The sequence below is a fragment of the Hippocampus guttulatus genome, chromosome 10 (assembly GCF_054856545.1).
Source record: "Hippocampus guttulatus isolate MCC_2025c chromosome 10, RoL_Hgut_1.0, whole genome shotgun sequence".
Taxonomy (NCBI): domain Eukaryota; kingdom Metazoa; phylum Chordata; class Actinopteri; order Syngnathiformes; family Syngnathidae; genus Hippocampus; species Hippocampus guttulatus.
The window spans coordinates 14065079-14086700 of NC_141270.1; the positions used below are offsets into that span (position 1 = coordinate 14065079).

A 21622-nucleotide genomic window follows, 5' to 3' on the forward strand; every position below is an offset into this window, starting at 1 on the left:
TAACTCCACATACACTGGAAAAATGCACTTTTCTTTAATTAACAGTGAACACAAAGTCCAAATTGGAATGCAGCTTACTCTTGAACGGTATTTTTCTGTCCATCAAATTGTTGCACTCTCCATGTCCTCTTTTCTTCTCATGCTCTCCTTCCTGTCACCATCCCGATCACATCTTGATGTCACATCTTTTGATTGTGACAACAATTTCCTGGTCTGAGGCCCAAGATGTTAGGCTGTTAGGTCTCACAGCGGCTGTAAGAACTGTAAGAAAACAAGAATGGACAGTGTGTTAGGAAAACAAACATTTGTACATGTCATGAACAATGAATGGTCAGTAAAAATAACCCCTGAAATTTCTTATAATATTAATAATAATAAATTTCATTTATAAACGTCTTTCAAGACACTCTAGGACACTTTACAACCAAAACTAAACTAGGTGTGACGCTGTGGGGCGGAATATTTGCCACCAAAAACTAAACGTGAATAACTTTTAAATAGTTTATACTGAATTTGAATTGCGTGAATTGAAGGTCAGTGGCTCGGATTTTGGATGGATTTGTATATTTTACTCTGAATCATATTGAATAACTGAATCTGAATTGTACAATCTGAATTTGAAACGATAGACTTTTTTTTCTTTGAAACTGTATTTGATCCTCACTGAAAATTAAATTCTGTTTATTTTCACATTCAGTCTTACAAATACAAAACGATGTTTTTTTTCAACGTCAGATTTTTTTTTTGAATTGAGGTACTAAGTTTTAAATTAACTTTATGGTCAAGTATGAAGTATCCAGCCGGTTGGTATTGTAGCAAACGGAATGAAAATTAATTTCATTGTATTTCAGTGCAGAAAGGGTTCTTTTTGGCAGCACCTCTGACTGTTCAATCACCTACATTTTCACAAGTGATGTGTCGGTCGCGAACGGGCCAATACAAAGAGCCTCTTTGAAGTGAACAATGAGCCGTTTTTAGACGAAAAAAACGACCATGTATCGTAAGGCGTTTTTAGACAAATAAAACGACCATGTGTAGTAAGGTGTTTTCCGACGAAAAAAATGACCATGAATAGTAAGGCGTTTTTAGCTGAAAATAATGACTATGTATAATAAGGTGCTTTTAGCCGAAAAAAATGACCACGTATAGTAAGGTGTTTTTAGCTGAAAAAAACGACCACGTATGGTAAGGCGCTTTTAGCCGAAAAAAAATGACCATGTATAGTAAAGCGTTTTTAGCCGAAAAAAATGATCATGTATAGTACGCCGTTTTTAGATGAAAAAAAACGACTATGTATCGTAAGGCGTTTTTAGCCCAAAAAAATGACTATGTATAGTAAGGTGCTTTTAGCCGAAAAAAATGACCACATATAGTAAGGCCTTTTTGGACGAAAAAAAAGGACCATGTATAGTAAGGCGTTTTTAGCCGGAAAAAAACGACCATGTATAGTAAGGCGTTTTTAGACGAAAAAAACGACCTTGTATAGTAAGGCGTTTTTAGCCAAAAAAATGACCCTGTATAGTAATGCGTTTTTAGATGAAAAAAAAGACCATGTATAACAAGGCGTTTTTCAACGAAAAAAAACGACCATGTTTAGTAAGGAGTTTTTAGACGAAAAAAAAACGACCATATATAGTAAAGCGTTTTTAGCCGAAAAAAATTACCATGTATAGGAAGGCATTTTTGGACGAAATGTTTAGCCGAAAAAAACGACCACTTATAGTAAGGCGTTTTTAGCTGAAAAAAACAACCATGTATCGTAAGGCATTTTTGGACAATTTTTTTAGTGGAAAAAAATGACCATGTATAGTAAAGCATTTTTGGACAAAATTTTTAGCCGAAAAAACGACCATGGATACTAACGCCTTTTTAGCTGAAAAAAACGACCATGTATAGTAAGGCGTTTTTTAGCCGAAAAAAACGACAATGTATAGTAAGGTGTTTTTAGCCGAAAAAAAATGACCATGTAAAGTAAGGCATTTTTGGATGAAATGTTTAGCCGAAAAAAAAACGACCATGTATAGTAAGGCGTTTTTAGCCGAAAAAAACGACCATGTATAGTAAGGCGTTTTTAGCTGAAAAAAACGACCATGGTATATAGTAAGGCGTTTTTGACCGAAAAAAACGACCATGTATAGTAAGGTTTTTTTGGACGAAAATTTTAGCCGAAAAAAACGACATCGTATAGTAAGGCGTTTTTAAGCCGAAAAAAACGACATCGTATAGTCAGGCGTTTTTGGCCCGAAAAAAACGACATAGTATAGTAAGGCGTTTTTGAGCAGAAAACAACGACATAGTATAGTAAGGCGTTTTTGGCCCGAAAAAAACGACATAGTATAGTAAGGCGTTTTTAGCCGAAAAAAACAACCATGTATCGTAAGGCATTTTTGGACAATTTTTTTAGTGGAAAAAAATGACCATGTATAGTAAAGCATTTTTGGACAAAATTTTTAGCCGAAAAAACGACCATGGATACTAACGCCTTTTTAGCTGAAAAAAACGACCATGTATAGTAAGGCGTTTTTTAGCCGAAAAAAACGACAATGTATAGTAAGGTGTTTTTAGCCGAAAAAAAATGACCATGTAAAGTAAGGCATTTTTGGATGAAATGTTTAGCCGAAAAAAAAACGACCATGTATAGTAAGGCGTTTTTAGCCGAAAAAAACGACCATGTATAGTAAGGCGTTTTTAGCTGAAAAAAACGACCATGGTATATAGTAAGGCGTTTTTGACCGAAAAAAACGACCATGTATAGTAAGGTTTTTTTGGACGAAAATTTTAGCCGAAAAAAACGACATCGTATAGTAAGGCGTTTTTAAGCCGAAAAAAACGACATCGTATAGTCAGGCGTTTTTGGCCCGAAAAAAACGACATAGTATAGTAAGGCGTTTTTGAGCAGAAAACAACGACATAGTATAGTAAGGCGTTTTTGGCCCGAAAAAAACGACATAGTATAGTAAGGCGTTTTTAGCCGAAAAAAATGACATAGTATATTTAGTAAAGCGTCTTTGGCCCGAAAAAAACGACATAGTATAGTAAGGCGTTTTTGAGCCGAAAAAACAACATAATATAATAGTAAGGCGTTTTTAAGCCGAAAACCCCCCGAAATAGTATAGTAAGACGTTTTTGGCCCGAAAAAAACGACATAATATAGTAAGGCGTTTTTGGCCCGAAAAAAACGACATAGTATATATAGTAAAGCGTTTTTGGCCCGAAAAAAAACGACATAGTATAGTAAGGCGTTTTTGGCCCGAAAAAAATTACATAGTATAGTAAGGCGTTTTTGACCCGAAAAAAAACGACATAGTATAGTAAGGTTTTTTTGGACGAAAATTTTAGCCGAAAAAAACGACAGTGTATAGTAAGGCGTTTTTGAGCCGAAAAAAACGACATAGTATATATAGGAAGGCGTTTTTGGCCCGAAAAAAACGACATAGTATAGTAAGACGTTTTTGGCCCGAAAAAAACGACATAGTATAGTAAGGCGTTTTTGAGCAGAAAACAACGACATAGTATAGTAAGGCGTTTTTGGCCCGAAAAAAACGACATAGTATAGCGTTTTTGAGCCGAAAAAACAACGAAATAGTATAGTAAGACGTTTTTGGCCCGAAAAAAACGACATAATATAGTAAGGTGTTTTTGGCCCGAAAAAAAACGACATAGTATATATAGTAAAGCGTTTTTGGCCCGAAAAAAAATGACATAGTATAGTAAGGCGTTTTTGGCCCGAAAAAAATTACATAGTATAGTAAGGCGTTTTTGACCCGAATAAAACGACATAGTATAGTAAGGCGTTTTTGAGCCGAAAAAAACGACATAGTATAGTAAGGCGTTTTTCACCGAAAAAGACGAACCATATATAGTAAGGCGTTTTTGGCCCGAAAAAAACGACATAGTATATATAGTAAAGCGTTTTTGGCCCGAAAAAAAAACGACATAGTATAGTAAGGCATTTTTGAGCCGAAAAAAACGACATAGTATAGTAAGGCCTTTTTGAGCCGAAAAAAACGACATAGTATATATAGTAAAGCGTTTTTGGCCCGAAAAAAACGACATAGTATAGTAAAGCGTTTTTGGCCCGAAAAAAACGACATAGTATAGTAAGGCATTTTTGGCCCGAAAAAAAAAGACATAGTATACTAAGGCGTTTTTGAGCCGAAAAAAACGACATACTATATATAGTAAAGCGTTTTTGGCCCGAAAAAACGACATAGTATAGTAAGGCGTTTTTGAGCCGAAAAAAACGATATAGTATAGTAAGGCGTTTTTGAGCCGAAAAAAACGACATAGTATAGTAAGGTGTTTTTGAGCCGAAAAAAACGACATATAGTAAGGCGTTTTTGGCCCGAAAAAAATTACATAGTATAGTAAGGCGTTTTTGACCCGAATAAAACGACATAGTATAGTAAGGCGTTTTTGGCCCGAAAAAAACGACATAGTATAGTAACGCGTTTTTGAGCCGAAAAAAACGATATAGTATAGTAAGGCGTTTTTGAGCCGAAAAAAACGACATAGTATAGTAAGGTGTTTTTGAGCCGAAAAAAACGACATATAGTAAGGCGTTTTTGAGCCGAAAAAAACGACATAGTATAGTAAGGCGTTTTTGAGCCGAAAAAAAACGACATAATATAGTAAGGCGTTTTTAAGTTGAAAAAAACGACATAGTATAGTAAGGCGTTTTTGGCCCAAAAAAAAACGACATAGTATAGTAAGGCGTTTTTGAGCCGAAAAAAAACGACATAGTATAGTAAGGCGTTTTTGGCCCGAAAAAAACGATATAGTATAGTAAGGCGTTTTTGAGCCGAAAAAAAACGACCATATAGTCAGGCGTTTTTAGCCGAAAAAATGACCATGTATAGTCAGTTTTTAGCCGTAAGAAACGACCATGATTGATAAAAAAACACAACCCCACTGTTCTCTGTGGTGCTTTGGCTCAGTGGTAGAGTGATGGAGTGCCACACCAAAGGTTGAGTTTTCGATCCCTGGTTGTTGCAACAAGGTCGACTCTTTAATCACCGTATACAACTTATTTGAGGAAAAACACAAAACAACACAAAGGTTCATTGTGGTGGGTTAGCTCAGTGGTAGAAAGCTGAAGTCCCAAATCCAGCGGTTGGGTGTTCGATTCCCAGTGTTTGCAACAAGGTCACGTCTTTAACCACCATTTGCAGCTTTATTGAAGAAAACACAAAACAAACAAGAAGTTATGTGGTGGTGTGGCTCAGGAGTAGAGAAACCATGTCCCAAACCAGCGGTTCGGTGTTCAATCCCCAGAGGTTGCAACCATATCCCTTCTTTCTTTGACCAACATGATAAGTAAGGCTTATTGAAGTCCTTTTTTGTATCATAAGGCGTTTTTCACCGAAAAAGACGAACCATGTATAGTAAGGCATTTTTGGACGAAACTTTTAGCCAAAAAAAACGACCATGTATAGTAAGGCGTTTTTAGCCGAAAAAAATGACATAGTATAGTAAGGCGTTTTTGACCCGAATAAAACGACATAGTATAGTAAGGCGTTTTTGGCCCGAAAAAAACGACATAGTATAGTAACGCGTTTTTGAGCCGAAAAAAACGATATAGTATAGTAAGGCGTTTTTGAGCCGAAAAAAACGACACAGTATAGTAAGGTGTTTTTGAGCCGAAAAAAACGACATATAGTAAGGCGTTTTTGGCCCGAAAAAAATTACATAGTATAGTAAGGCGTTTTTGACCCGAATAAAACGACATAGTATAGTAAGGCGTTTTTGGCCCGAAAAAAACGACATAGTATAGTAACGCGTTTTTGAGCCGAAAAAAACGATATAGTATAGTAAGGCGTTTTTGAGCCGAAAAAAACGACATAGTATAGTAAGGTGTTTTTGAGCCGAAAAAAACGACATATAGTAAGGCGTTTTTGACCAGAAAAAAACGACATAGTATAGTAAGGCGTTTTTGAGCCGAAAAAAACGACATAGTATAGTAAGGCGTTTTTGAGCCGAAAAAAAACGACATAATATAGTAAGGCGTTTTTAAGTTGAAAAAAACGACATAGTATAGTAAGGCGTTTTTGAGCCGAAAAAAAACGACATAGTATAGTAAGGCGTTTTTGGCCCGAAAAAAACGATATAGTATAGTAAGGCGTTTTTGAGCCGAAAAAAAAACGACCATATAGTCAGGCGTTTTTAGCCGAAAAAACGACCATGGTATAGTAAGGCATTTTTCGACCCAAAAATATGACCATGTATAGTCAGTTTTTAGCCGTAAGAAACGACCATGATTGATAAAAAAACACAACCCCACTGTTCTCTGTAGTGCTTTGGCTCAGTGGTAGAGTGATGGAGTGCCACACCAGAGGTTGAGTTTTCGATCCCTGGTTGTTGCAACAAGGTCGACTCTTTAATCACCGTATACAACTTATTTGAGGAAAAACACAAAACAACACAAAGGTTCATTGTGGTGGGTTAGCTCAGTGGTAGAAAGCTGAAGTCCCAAATCCAGCGGTTGGGTGTTCGATTCCCAGTATTTGCAACAAGGTCACCTCTTTAACCACCATTTGCAGCTTTATTGAAGAAAACACAAAATAAACAATGGGTTATGTGGTGGTGTGGCTCAGGGATAGAGAAACCATGTCCCAAACTAGTGGTTGGGTGTTCAATCCCCAGACGTTGCAACCATATCCCTTCTTTCTTTGACCAACATGATAAGTAAGGCTTATTGAAGTCCTCTTTTGTATCATAAGGCGTTTTTCACCGAAAAAGACGAACCATGTATAGTAAGGCATTTTTGGACGAAACTTTCAGCCAAAAAAAACGACCATGTATAGTAAGGCGTTTTTAGCCGAAAAAAATGACATAGTATAGTAAGGCGTTTTTGGCCCGAAAGAAACGACATAGTATATATAGTAAAGCGTTTTTGGCCCGAAAAAAACGACATAGTATAGTAAGGCGTTTTTGAGCCGAAAAAAATGACATAGTATAGTAAGGCCTTTTTGGCCCGAAAAAAACGACATAGTATAGTAAGGCATTTTTGGCCCGAAAAAAAAGACATAGTATAGTAAGGCGTTTTTGGCCCGAAAAAAACGACATAGTATAGTAAGGCGTTTTTCACCGAAAAAGACGAACCATGTATAGTAAGGCGTTTTTAGCCGAAAAAAACGACCATTAATAGTAAGGCGTTTTAGCCGAAAAAAACGACCATGTATAGTAAGGTTTTTTTTTATGGTTGTATTTTTTTCGGCTAAAAACGCCTTTCTATACATGGTTGTTTTTTTTCGTTTAAAAACAAACGCCTTACTATACATGGTCTTTTTTTTTTGGGCTCAAAACACCTTACTATACATGGTCGGGGGTTTTTTCAGCTAAAAACGCCTTCCTATACATGGTCGTTTTTTTCGGCTAAAAATGACTTACTATACATGGTCGTTTTTTTTTTTTTTTTTGTTAGAACGCCTTACTATTCTTGGTCGGGTTTTTTTCGGCTAAAAACGCCTTACTATTCATGGTCGTTTTTTTTTCGTCGAAAAACGCCTTACTATACATGGTCGTTTTTTTCCGGCTAAAAACGCCTTACTATACATGGTCGTTTTTTTCGGCTAAAAACGCCTTAGTATTATACATTTTTTCGAGATTTTTAGCCGAAAAAACGACCATGTATACATGGTAAAAATTTAGTCTAAAAATGCCTTACTATACATGGTCGTTTTTTTCGTCCAAAAACGCCGTACTATACATGGTCGTTTTTTTCGTCCAAAAAGGCCTTACTATACATGGTCATTTTTTTCGGCTAAAAACGCCTTAGTATACATGGTCGTTTTTTTCGGCTAAAAATTTCGTCTAAAAATGCCTTACTATACATGGTCGTTTTTTCCGTCCAAAAACGCCGTACTATAGATGGTCGTTTTTTTCGTCCAAAAAGGCCTTACTATACATGGTCATTTTTTTCAGCTAAAAACGCCTTACTATACATGGTCGGGGGTTTTTTCGGCTAAAAACGCCTTACTATACATGGTCGTTTTTTTCGGCTAAAAACGCCTTACTATACATGGTCGGTTTTTTCGGCTAAAAACGCCTTAGTATACATGGTCGTTTTTTTCGGCTAAAAATTTTGTCCAAAAATGCCTTACATGGTCGTTTTTTTACGCTAAAAATTTCGTCCAAAAACGCCTGACTGTACATATACGGAACGAACCATGATTGAAACTGAATGTGATGCCGCTCTTTAAACATATACTGACTGTCAGTGACAGCCCCACCCCTCTTAAAGCGCCACACAAAGTTATCAACGTGGGTTTCCCTGGATGGATTTTGTTTGATTTCTTTGTGATTTTTGCAGTCCTCTGGCCCACTTTATACCTGTGGACGAAGGATTAGGGGCTCTAATCCCTCGTTGTATCCGATGACCGGCAACCCGTGGCCAAAGCCAAGGCCAAGGACTTGACTCCGAGGCCAAGGCCAAGGACCAAGGACTTGACTCCGAGGCCAAGGCCAAAGACCAAGGACCGCCCTTCGGTCCTTGAGCCGGTCCTTGACGCCAAGGACCGGCTCGAGGAACACATCACTGGATTTTACTTTTCGCAGAACAATTTCGGAGGGGAATTGGACTGCACATTCCTCAGTCCACCATTTGCATTAGGCAGCAGATAATGAATGGTTCAGCACAAGGTCAGAGTGTGAAGGAAGGGTGTGCTTGTGTTTGATTATACGCTGGGAAGGCACCGTGTCTGGTTTTGCATGGAAGGATTACCAAGTGGACTGGATGTTTGTGTTTGGTACTGCTGTGCATGTGTGAGTAAGGATGAATAAGCTTTGTTGGCCTTTGAGATCTTCTAAACATTTGCAGTTGTGGCTAACACGTCCCACTTTGAGTTAGTTTATAAACCTACTGTGCTATGTCTGAAGGTCTGAGGCGAGAGCACTTGGTGTGTAATCATTGGGAAAGGAAGATCGAGAACTAAATTGTTTGGAGGAAGATAACAATCCATCCAGCCCTGCCAGGACTTAAAAAAAAAAAAAACTGAAACAGCTTGTGCTGACTTGATCAGTTGATAATAATATTCCCCTTTCTATAGTGTTTACTGATCTCATTATGAGTGCTGATCCATAATGATACAATCCACTTTCACAGCATGCTTAGCAGGTCTGGGTGTGTCCTTACTCATAATGTTCCCCGCACAGTAATGCCAATGACAACAGCTTCGGCCTCACTCCCCTTTGGGTAGTCCAGCAGCGATGATGTCATAAATGCATACGAGTGAAGTCAGGCCAATGTGTATAATTAACTAAATAATTCACGATTTGGATAAATGATCAAACGTGACAAGTAAGGAAAAGTCTGATCTTCAACAGATGGACAAAACTCGAAAAAGGCAATCTTAAAGTAAATTATTTTACAGTTTACAATTGGTGTCAACACCATAAAATGAGTTACCAGGGTAAAGCAATTGGGAATTGCTCAAAGACGTCAGCACTCTTAGGGCATATTCTCCTGAGTGCTTAAGTCAGAAAAGGTGAGCTGATGCACAATGTTTTGCTTGCACAGATTCTTCCATCAGCTTAATTGTGCCACTTACGTACCTGCATGAAATGTAGTGGAGTGATCTTCAAATCAGGGCGTGACCCTCACAAATCTGTCAGTTTGCTCATTCTCCCTTTTGCCTCTCGAGCTCCAGAGGCTCTACTAAAGGTCTTGTGCCTCTCAAAGGTGAAACATCATCTTGCACGTTTTGAGTCATTTCAAAGTCGTTGACGGCAATTGATAACAGTCATCGGCTGATTTCTGCTCACTTGCGGACGCAGTATCACACCTGTCCCATATATGCTCTTTGACTGCCCAACGGCCATATATGTGACCCTACTACATTATAACAATGGCTGAATGTGATTATATCATATTAATTGGTGAAATAAAAAGGATCTGTCACGTTGCAAGGTGGTGGTGGACCCCAAAAAGCAGGCAGGAGGGAGGAGCAGGGTGTATTTGAAGAAGTGTATTGATAAAACAAAATTCAAAAACAACCATAGTCCAAAGTAACAAACAAAAATAGCAACTGAAGCTAAAACAGAACCGTGACCAAAACAAACCTGACAACAGCAAACAAACGAACATGACAGGATCAAAGAGCAATAACACTGAGTGTTCGGGCTGGGAGTCCTTTTAAGGCCCTAATTACCTATGACCAACAGGTGTGCAGCTGCCGGGGGAGCCCTACAGTGCCACCTGTTGGTCCATAAACCGAATCATGACAGTACCCCTCGCTCAAGGGACGGATCTCAGACGTCCCAAAGTTGTCCAAAAGCTTGCCTCGCCGGGGAACAGGAACTAAAAGCGACGGCAACCCTTGCCTCGCCGGAGAACAGGAACAAAAGCGACGGCGACCTTCGCCTCGCCGAAATACAGGAACAATAAGCGACGGCAACCCTTGCCTCGCCGGAGAACAGGAACAAAAGCGACGGCAATCCTTTGGCTGGGCGTGGCCTGACGTGGACGGAGCTCGACGTAACGGGGGACATGGAACAGCCGGACGTGAACAGGGGCTCGGCCTGACGTGGGCGTGGACGTGGCACGGCTCGTCGTCGACGTGAATGTGACTCAGCTCCAACAGACACGTGACGAGCCTCGGCTCAACGTAGACGCGGCCGGGGCTCGGCCCACCGTAGACGCGGCTTGACGAGACGAAAACAGGACAGCCGCATCACCAGCGCTGCCTGAAAGGGGAAAGGGTGTCGGCCGCAGACGCGCTCCGCCAGGCAATTGGTGGAATAGGGAACAGTCCTTAGTACCTGCGGGGTCCAGGTGGTCGGGTCATTCTGTCACGTTGCAAGGTGGTGGTTCACCCCAAAAAGCAGGCAGGAGGGAGGAGCAGGGTGTATTTGAAGAAGTGTATTGATAAAACACAGAAAAAACAAAATTCAAAAACAACCATAGTCCAAAGTAACAAACAAAAATAGCAACTGAAGCTAAAACAGAACCGTGACCAAAACATGACCGAAACAAACCTGACAACAGCAAACAAACGAACATGACAGGATCAAAGAGCAATAATGACCCGGCACTGAGTGTTCGGGCTGGGAGTCCTTTTAAGGCCCTAATTACCTATGACCAACACGTGTGCAGCTGGCGGGGGAGCCCTACAGTGCCACCTGTTGGTCCATAAACCGAATCATGACAAGATCTGTGCCGGTGGATTTTTTTTACTCCACATGTGAGGAGCATTTCCAAATGCTTATGGGGGGGCTTGAAGCGCCGATCATAAAAGAGCTACCGTTGTTGGCCGCACATTATAGATTTTCTCGGGTCGTTGGCAACCTGGTCAACTCTCAATGTGCTCCACCTCCTAAGCATTTTGTTATGAGCAGGGAACTGTGATTAAATTGCTTGTGTTTGGATGAATTAAAAAGTGAATGCAACAACATACGCTCCTTCAAAGTAGCCTGTGGGTGGGCTGCACACACGTGACCGGCGATAACTTCAGGATCCACGATGCTAGATAATTTCACAATCAAAGTGGGAGGGATCTCAATGTAATTCAAAAGTCTCACGAAGACTCACAATCACGAATCATTCCTCTTTGGTGGTTGCGAAAGAATTTCCAAGTTAAGCACAGTAAGTGTGTCACAAGCCTAGACCGGAGAATCGCTGCACCTTGCAAATGCACAAGAAAAGCGCGCAAAAATTAACTTAAGCATGAATGTTGAGAATATGCCCCTAAGAGAGCAGCAGTATTCTTACGGCTGTATAATATCGGCCCAATTGGGCTGTACTAAAAGTTAACAATCGAGTACAAATTGCCAGAATTTAAGAGCAAACGTGTTAGAGCACTGACAGACTCAATATTATTGAAAGTATCAGTTGGACGCAGACACAGTGAGAGAGCCAGAGTTGAGAACCCTCTTCAATCTGACTGCTCGAGGACAGAAAGTTTGTTTTAGACAGTAACGAGTCTGTCGTCTCCGTTGGCCTCACATCAGGAGACAGACTGGATTTAATCAGTCTGGCTGCATTTCTACTGTCATGCATAAACACAGAGTCAAGTCAATAAAACAACTTGTAAAAGCATAGACTTCTCATAAATTATGTTGAACGGAAACGGTGCAGGGGAGCACTTGGTCAGAGTGATGCTCCCAAGAGTCAGCGTTCTCCCTGGTGCTTGACGTGGGAAGTTGGGCGGTAGATGGGATGATGAGGTTGATGACGGGAAAGAAGTGTAAAGCCAAGTGGCACGCTACAGTTTAGTTCACCACTGAACGGTTTGGGATGGTACAACCTGATGTTGCTCGTGGTTCTGTTGCGGGGTGCGTGGAGGGAATGTGACTGCTGCATTTGCTACGTGTGACGTATAACAGAGAAACAGTGCTCGCATGATGAAGAACAATGCGACATGGTACAGTAGTGCGTCCTGAGATTGTGATATGAATTTCTTTTATCGTAATCCACACTTTTCTTTGGTGTAAACGTATTTAGCACCACCGAGCAGTAGTAACATACAATATTACTGCAGGTATAAGTGTCACAGTACAAGTTGAATATTTTGGAAGCCTTTATCACAGAAATGCCAAAATGATCCCACCGCGTCGTATCGATTGAGGTGACTACTTTGGCAAATCATGTGACCTCCTCCGGGCGCCAGCCAACCCACATGGCGACAATGACTCAAACAAACCAGCGATGATTTATGTGACCTCCAAGAGTGAAGGAAGAATCCTAAAACTCTAACTGATCAAGGTTAAAACATGACGAGTTATATTGTAGCTGTAGCGTTTTGCAGGTCGAAGCATGAATCAGGAGTTTCTGAGGCACAGTCCCGTTCGAGATATTCATGCTTACCTTTGAGTCAGATAGACTGTTTGCACAATCCAAAAGACAAATAATTCCAACGACAATTTTGTGGTGATAGATGGGATCTTAAACAGGACGAGGCCTGCCTTTTCACCTGCATCACTCTCTCCGACGAACAAAAACACTACTGTGTCTCCATGCGGCAACGCCTCTCATTTCAAATTAGCCGCTCCACCCAACTGTATTTGCCACCTCAAAATATGCTTTCAATTTCTTCTTGATTCTTTTCTAAACTAAGTTAGCTTTACTTATTTTTCTTGTTTTAGTCAGTTATAGTGAATTAAAAATCCAGCTCCCTTCATTTTGTAACCAGGTAAAAGCATACTTCCCTATTTTTGCTTTTCAACTGTCAGTGGACCAAAAGTATTCAAGGAAAAGTTTTGGAGTGACTTAACTCCAAATCAGATTTTTGCTCCAGAACAAAAAGAGGCCTGCGTCGTGTCATGCTAAGGCAAGAGGGAATAGTTGAAGTACTTGTCGCTTACCGCAACGACTATTTTTGTTTTAGTTCTGCTCAACTCGTCATCTCTGGCCATGGTAACTGTTGCATCATGATTAGTTTTCCTTCCAAGACAAAGGAGGGTGTGTACAGGGTGCTGAGCTTGATGTTGTTTGTACATGCACAGAGAGGCTAACAGTTCAAGTGTGCTACACTGCTGATTCAGGCACTCTGGGAGTATTAGGTTCACTTGCAGGTTAGCGCCTGTCGTCTCAACATTGGACACACACATAGAGTACATGCATGTAGAGATACGCAATGTAAAACAGGGTGCAAATGTCTGTTTTTTATCGGATTCACTTGGCAACCGATGAATGCGGAGGTTGAACCAAAGCCCACTTCTGCGGTGAATACTTTCCATCCCAGCCTCCATGAGGTGTTTTGCCCCTAGCTGTGCAAGAAAGAAGGAGGCAAAGCAGCGAGGGCCCCTGAAAAGGTGCTTTGTGCCGGTTCAGAAGGGCCTGAGGCTTGCGTCTGTCAGAAGTTGTAGTTCTAGGCCAGCAGCCAGGCCTTCAGACGCACTTGCTGGCAGAGACTGAACTATACCATCTGGAGTGACAGCTCCTTCCTGCCAGTCTCCATGAGCTGCGCGCAACCAGGCTGGGCCACATTGGTGAAGTCAGGCTGAGACGCACCAGAGGGTTGCGAAAACAAACCTCTGGTGCTTTGCTCTAATTCCTAAGCTTTGGAGCCTTAAGTCTGGGTTTTTGTTCCCTAAGGGAGAATAACAGATCCACACCCTTGGATGAGACTACTTCAAGCGACAAAACTGCAATATCATTAACCACCAAAAATATGAGCAGAAGCTTACCTGGCAATGGTGTATGGTTTGTTAGCGGATGAAAAGAAGAAGAAGAAAAAAAACATGAGACAAGATGAGTCATGATCATCAAATACGATAATATGTTTAGAGAAGTCAATCCCGTCTCTCAATTACAGACGCGGGGGTTATTGCAGTGTGTGGCCTAAAGTCACTCCCGATTCCCCTCTCTTCACTCATTGTATCCCACAGACCCAATAATTGTGATGCAGCAGGGACTGATATCATATTTTTATTAACTAATTAAAACAACTAAGGGACTGCACTGAATTAAGACCATTATGTCTAAATTCTTTTGACAAATTGTTCCCTGGTTTGTCCAAAAGGACAAAAGCCACCTGCGTAGGCTACTCAACAATTTATTGCCAAATTGGGCACCTCCTCCACAGTAGTCCTGAACACTGGTGCTCCTCTTGGATTTGACATTTTGAGTTTGTGCCAGCGTCACCTTCACCACAGCAGGCTTGTTCTCTAATTAGAATCAGTCTTAATGAAGGAGCGGGGGGGGGGGGTGAGTGGACTTTTTCTAATGAATTTTTATCTTAACAAAGTGTAATGATTAGCTCATGGAGTACAAGAAGACCATAATCAGTTCTGTGCAAAACCCCAAAACACAAACTCGAAGAAATAGAAAGCTAAATACGTTCATCTTGCACAAGAAGCAGTTGTAAAGTTTCCTTGTAGGAGATGTCGGTTATGCATAATTTCATCGCTTCACTACGGATTTAAATGAATGTTTACACCTCCAGTATGACTGGAAAGTGAGTGAACTGTGGTACGTTTATTGTGTGAAGGAAGAGATTATAAACACACTGTTGAATATTTCCATCGCCAAAGTGTCTGTCACCTTCCCTGCCCTTTTTCCTCCAGAGCTTGCACATGCCAAGCAAAATAAACCGTTTCATATGAATCGCTATAATGCTGAAATATTCGAAGTAATTTCTGTTCTAGGCCACTTGGTTGCATTTTTAGGTCAACTTATAATCAAAGGGGAAAAGAGCAAACATTAGTGCAAAAGTTCAGATCCTGCTAAGACTGCTTCAGAGAACAAATCGTACGACTCAAAACAAATATTAGCATTCTTTGAGGAGACGGCACTGGCAGCGACTGTATTGATATGCCTTTGTTTTAGTATACGACATAGTTCTTTTCAAAGCAAACTATACCTGTCTGTTTTGATGTTTTCACTCTTCTCCCAACAGCTGACAACAGAGTTTTGTTCTGCCCTTTTCACATGAATTGATAAAGAAAGACATATTTTGATAACCCTTTACACATTTGCAACAACCCAAAAGTGGTCTCATAATGCAGTTTTTCTATAGTGTGTGTGTGTGTGTGTGTGTGGGAGTGGGAGTGGGTGGGTGAAATGCTCCATGCAGGGGCACATGCATGTAAACATTCAACTGGGTACCACTGTCACCAGTCTTCAAGAGACCACCCTCAAAGTGTACGTCCCCCACCTTTCACCTCGTGATTTGGAGTGGGTCAACTTGGTGTGAAGCACTCAAATGGCCCTGTTGTTTACAGTAGTGTTAAGTGCATGCCCCTCCAGGATCGGTCGCAGACATAATCCCCTCTTCATTCCCGCAGAGCCCGAGATTGTGTGTGTAAGTGGACAAGGGTGATGGCAGACAGGGAACGGCTCACCAGCCCACCCGTCCGTCTCAGCCATGAAGCTTCAAAAACACATAACGCATGCATGTATAGTCACTCACTCATTTACAATCGCGAGACCTTCACTCACGACTACGTCACTTTACTACTTGAACAAATGATTTCTTACGCAGCAAAAACATGATGCTGAAAGTGACTTCATTGTCTCATGAGGAGGACTTTCCTTTTCACCCCAAAGAAAGCTTTACTGCTAAGCTGCTACGTGACTTGAAGTTTCTTCTCTCTCCTAGAAATGACCTCCCCCTTTCTCGCTTTTTTATGACATGTCACCTTGTAAAGCCTTAACGGTCTTCCGAGGCTTCACGGCTGCCAGCGCAGTGATGGGGGCTTGAGAGCAGTTCAAAAGTTATCTGGGATTTTTTTTTTTAACCTTCCCTTACAAGTACTGGCTTAGTGATATGAGAAGTACCTGTTTAAAGGCACGGATATTTCATTATTTAAAACAGTTGCCAAACTCACATACCTGTGAAATGCTATCAATGGATCACGAATTGTGGCATGTTTTACATTTCCTATTTTTCCGATATGTTATGCTGAATGCTTAGCCTGTTTTGGAGTGGCAGTCCTCTCTTCTGCAAATTACACTTTGCTGCCAATGCCCCCTAAACTTTGGGCCAAGTGACGATGGGGGAGGTTTGGGAGTTGCACCCTCGTATTAAAAAAGAAAAAAATGACCTATACATCAATCAACAGTCCCGAAAACTGTTTGAGAAAGAAAGCAGACTGGCACGTAAAGCAACCGAGGATGAAGGAGGCAAAATAAAGACACGTTGTAGGTGCTAAATATACAGTCAGGCAGGACCAGTCAGGTCAAGCACAGATCCCTGAAACTGCCACAAATGCGTCAGGAATGAGAACTATGTGTGGAGCCATGTCCACTTCCATAAACATCGTCCCTTGTGACATTGTGCACAAGCGTGCACTCGACATTGTGTCACTTCATTAACGCATTCCATTCACATTAGAAGTTGCATTTTTGTTTTTGTAATGGGAATGACTTCATATAAAAATCCGATTCAAGACAAAGGTTCTCATCGGGCATCAGGCCCTGCAGTGTGAACGTAGTCGTTACGCGCCCCGCCGCGGACGCGTTGCCAAACACAAATAGTCCATCCCACCCCATTGATAACTTTACCAAGCCATATTAGCTGCTCTTTAAAAGCTAACACTTGTAGCCAACACGAGTCTGTGCGGCCAACAAAACTCAATGCAGATCTGCGAGCCATTAAAATAGTCTTTCATATATGTACGGTAGTCCAGCCGCTGCTTGAAAGTTTTTTTCAGCACATTTTCAGCTGCATTATTTGTAGATGAGCAATTAGAAAGCCATATTTCCGTTATATATGTGCCCTTTGACACAACAACAGGCGACAAACCTGTTGAGCAGATTTATGACAGGGAGGAAAAATGTATCATTAAGTTGCAACTGTTCTAATTCAAGTTAAGTCAATGCTTTGAGGCCAGTGTCAAGTGTCATGTATGAGCATTGACAATATACTACACGGTACTCTTGCTTTCGACCAATATACTCCAGATGAGAATTTGAATTGCTTTGCCTTCTGGGAAACTGATTGCTTTGGTCACTTGTTTATTTAACCAGAAAGCACTGAAATCTCATTTTAGCACCTTATATTTTCCTTTCGATTTGCGTGCTGCCTTGCCTGTGTCTGTCTACAAAAAGCCGCCAGTGTGGCGCCTCTCAGAGGTGTTTGTCAGCAATGCTTTAAATTGTGCAATTAGTGCTGAAGCACAGGATTTATCCTGCTTGTTCAGTATATTAGCATGAGTAAGTCTTGACTTTATTTTGGGGGATTTTAACCCCTGAGTTTGAGTATATCCTCACACATACCGAAAACTAAACGAATGAACTTACTTTAGGGTGACGGGATTGAGTGACAACCCAGGGACACAACTAAAGTGTAAACTTAAACCAAATTTAAAGAAAACATAGCAAAAGTATGTTTGGGATAATAAGTAACACAATAATTGTAATAAATAAATACACAAATAAATAAAACATCAATAAAGGATTTAAATAATTATATTTCATGGCAAAGTCTCTTTTTTCAGTGATCAAGGTTCAGGGGTTCAAGTGTTCTAGGTTTAAAATAAAGTTTAATTCTGTTCATCAAGTGATAACCCCGCCCTTCTAAACGTAATTTTCATTTTGTTTCCTTGTACGTCCTTCACACCGTCTTTAATCCATCCATCTCATGTCTTCACAAGCCAGACTGTTATTTGGAATAATTACCCCACTCCCTCCCCAAGAAAAATAAACATATTCAATATCAAGGAGGCACTCCACCACTTATGCAAACACTTGCGCAAATAGCATATTGCGCAACCAAAGAATCAAATGCATTTTTTTGCTTGTCTGCCTTTAGATCACACATATCAACAAACAAGTACCACGGTGAGAGAAAACACAGAGCTTGTATGTGTTTCAAAACGTTGATCGCAAATCCAAAGGCAGCACAGGAGACCGCAGAGAAGAATTCAACTCCATCGCATCAAACACATCATAATAAGCATTAGTATTAATGCAAGCTTTTCTTATGTTTCCTTTTATATGTCTTGACTCAGGCATCAACTCTTACAAATAAATTTGCAGCTCAGATTCAATCAAGATGGAAATCTTTTGTGGAGACAAATGCAGCTCTGACACTAACAACGTTTAGACCGTATTTAATTCACATAGTGATCTCATCAATAATATTGGAGGTGAATAACAATTTGTGCTGGCCATATTTGACTGATTGAATCTGATGCAGCCAGAAGCCTTTAGTTAGTGATTGATAAAAATGAAGTTGTACAGCTTGTAAAATATTTTTGACGAATCGTTAACAGCACCAAAATATAAAAACACATGTGGTACATTTTATATGAGGAGAATTATGGCCATAGGTGTTTTTATTTTGGTATTTCTCCAGTTCACCGCAGCCCCGACGTGCGTGGCTGCATGTGTGTTTGTGTACTGTGAATAGTTTCCTTTGTGGCACGCTCACCAGGTTGTGTTCATGCAGAAAAATTTACGACGGAAGGATGTTTGGTCTTCCTCTGGCTCAGGGGAAGGAAAAAGTTGCAATATATCGGTCAGCAATAAAATAAACAGAATGTTGTGTTAACCCAAACTAAAATGCATCAAGCAACATGCACTCATGTTCATGTGGGGTGGACATTTTGAGCCTTCTTTCATTGATTGGTTTAAAAAAATATATACTGTATATTTTATATATATATATATATATATATATTATTAGAAAACGCCAGAGAAGATTTACTTTATCAGCTCATTTGCAATGGCTGCATCCATAAAGTTATACATTATAGTTAATTAAAGAATGCTGAAAGGCAAATAACAGTCATGAAAGTGAATTTGTTCAATTCATAATAGTTGACACTATATTATATATATGAGTGTCTATCCCAGCTGACCTTGGGAGAGTGGCAAGGGTACACGTATTTTGTGCATATTTTGTTCACGCTTGTGTTCACACTCATCAACAATTTAGTCTTTGATCAACTAGTATGTTTTTGGAAACAGGAAGAAAATGCAAAGTTCACACAAGAAGGCCAGAGCTGAGATTCAAGCCAGGAATCAGAATAGTTGCTGGTTTGTGGTTCTAAAAGCATGCAGGAATGCTGACCTGCACTGAAATAATGTGCACTATTTGGTTAAATGTGGGGCCGGGAAGGCTAATTTAAAGTTTTAATGGTCCTTTTGGAACCACTGTTAAACCCTGGTGCAGCACACCTCCTTCTCTCAACATAGCCAACGTCTCCACTCTGTGGCATACAGTAAAATTATGGCCTAATTAAGTTGGGGGTTGAAGGGGTGGAGAGGTGGTTAGGTTTCAGGGTCTAACTGCTGCTGCTCTTGGCGCGATACTATCTGCCCTGGTTCAGGAGCTCTCAGTGAAACATGTAGTCATCCCCCCTCGCCGCCTCTGACAATCTATGGAGGCAGACTTGGTGGTGCCATTCCGTCCGAAACCAGTAATGGACTGAAAAGAGAATAATGAGCTCTTTAATATGAAATGAGCTGCTGTGGCACAAACTCGTTTGGGATCATTTTAATTCACTGCAGAAATGGTACTTAAATTTGTCAGGGTCTATAATTCTTCCTCTTACTGACACAACCCCCCACCACCCAGTGTAATCTCATGCTTAATTTCATCAAAATATCTGATGAGTGTTTTATATCCTTCCAATATGCAAAGTGCAACTATTAAATTGAGAATCACCAAATGGACACTTTTTGAGTTTGTTTAGCCTGCAGCTGTGTCACAAAACAAATGGATGACTATATTTATATTTTGGAGCGTTTAGGCAACAATTGTTTCGACATTCCCCTTCCCAGCCAGCGGGTGTTGTTCCACAACCCCAAACAAATCAGTTCACGCGTGACAGCGTCATGATGAATTACAAACGTTGTCTGTTGTGTGTCAGGAGGTGTACAAGACGAATTTGAGCCAAGTGGCCTCAGACACGGGACGAACACAAACTACTGACCATATGGTGGCACTTGACTGAACTATTTGTGAACACGTTATTGTTTAATTTCATATATGCCTTCTTAAAAAAAGGGATATGGCTGAATGCAATCAGGATTTCCGCAGTGGATAAATATTTACCACCCAGATAAACAAGTGAGATGAATAAGGGATCTCAGGATGAGGAGAGCTCCAATTGTTGGTACAATTTCTTAAACAATACGCTTCATGAAAGGTGGTTGTTGAAATTGACGTCATTGTGTCACGAGGCTTTCCATCGGGGGAAGTATCACCCAAAGTGTTGCAACATTTTGAAGCTCAAACGTAATGTGACACGCCGTTTCATTTCAGGGCTGCAAATCGAGGACGTACATGTCCAATAATATTCGCTATTTCCCAACAAGCGGCGGTCCGATGAACCTGGAGCTGCCATATACGAGGTTAGTGTAAAGTTACCAAGTGGATGATTCGCCACTCAACTAACAGCGGGTTGATTCGTTGTGGGGGTAAAAGGTGATCAATGGTCCATTGCATCAGATAAGCACCTGGCTTGGCGGCTGGAGAGATCCCCTGACAGAGCTCCAATGTAAACAAAGCAGTCTTGGAGTCACCCGGTGGAGTTCGAAAGAAAGTTCAAGACAATGAGGGCTTGTGAGGGGAGCGGACAAGTCGGGCGCGGGTCAGCAGGACTACGGAGGCAATATTATGTCATTAACTTTGGAATAAAGTAGTTGATAGCTGACGTGATATGGATCCCTCTGTTTGTGTTTATGGGCAGCGCGGAGGTCAAGACACAAGTGTTGCATTATGGGCGAAAGACAGACATTCTCTGATGGTATTGTTGATGGATGACAGGGTAATCATTTACAGATTGTAGGCAGGCAGGAACTTGCAAGTGAGCTTCAGCACCTGCTGTGATCATTGGTCCATATGTAGGACACGGCAGAACAGAAATCAACAGCAGCCCACTGCACAACAGGGCCAAAAACACGGTCACAATGCAGTGTAATTTAAACTACAAAGAGGAGCAAATGGGTTATAAACACGACTCATGTCTCTTGATAATTGGACAGTTACAATTCATTGCAGGAATCTAGCTACAATTTTTTTAATATGCTTTGGAGGCAGGATTCCAGCCTACTGAAAATGAAAGCATCGACAATATGAAATCCCTTTTTTTTCTTTGAATGCTTCTGCAAAAGTCCTTTTGAATCATTTTTAATACGCTGTTTTTACTATATTGGCAACTATGCAATAAGTTCAAGAGTCTTACAGCTTTTAGTCATCTTGTAGTGAGGCCTATTCGAGTTCTGCGTAAAATT

General features: G+C 40.6%; 1 long non-coding RNA gene across 2 annotated transcripts in view; it reads right to left on the reverse strand.

Moving 5' to 3' along the window:
* Positions 1-21622, reverse strand: part of LOC147199360 (uncharacterized) — a 46978-nt gene continuing 25356 nt past the window's right edge. For both annotated transcript variants that reach the window (XR_015102108.1, XR_015102107.1), the window contains exon 6: positions 1-261. This is a non-coding gene — a long non-coding RNA (uncharacterized LOC147199360). The remainder of the gene's footprint in view (positions 262-21622) is intronic.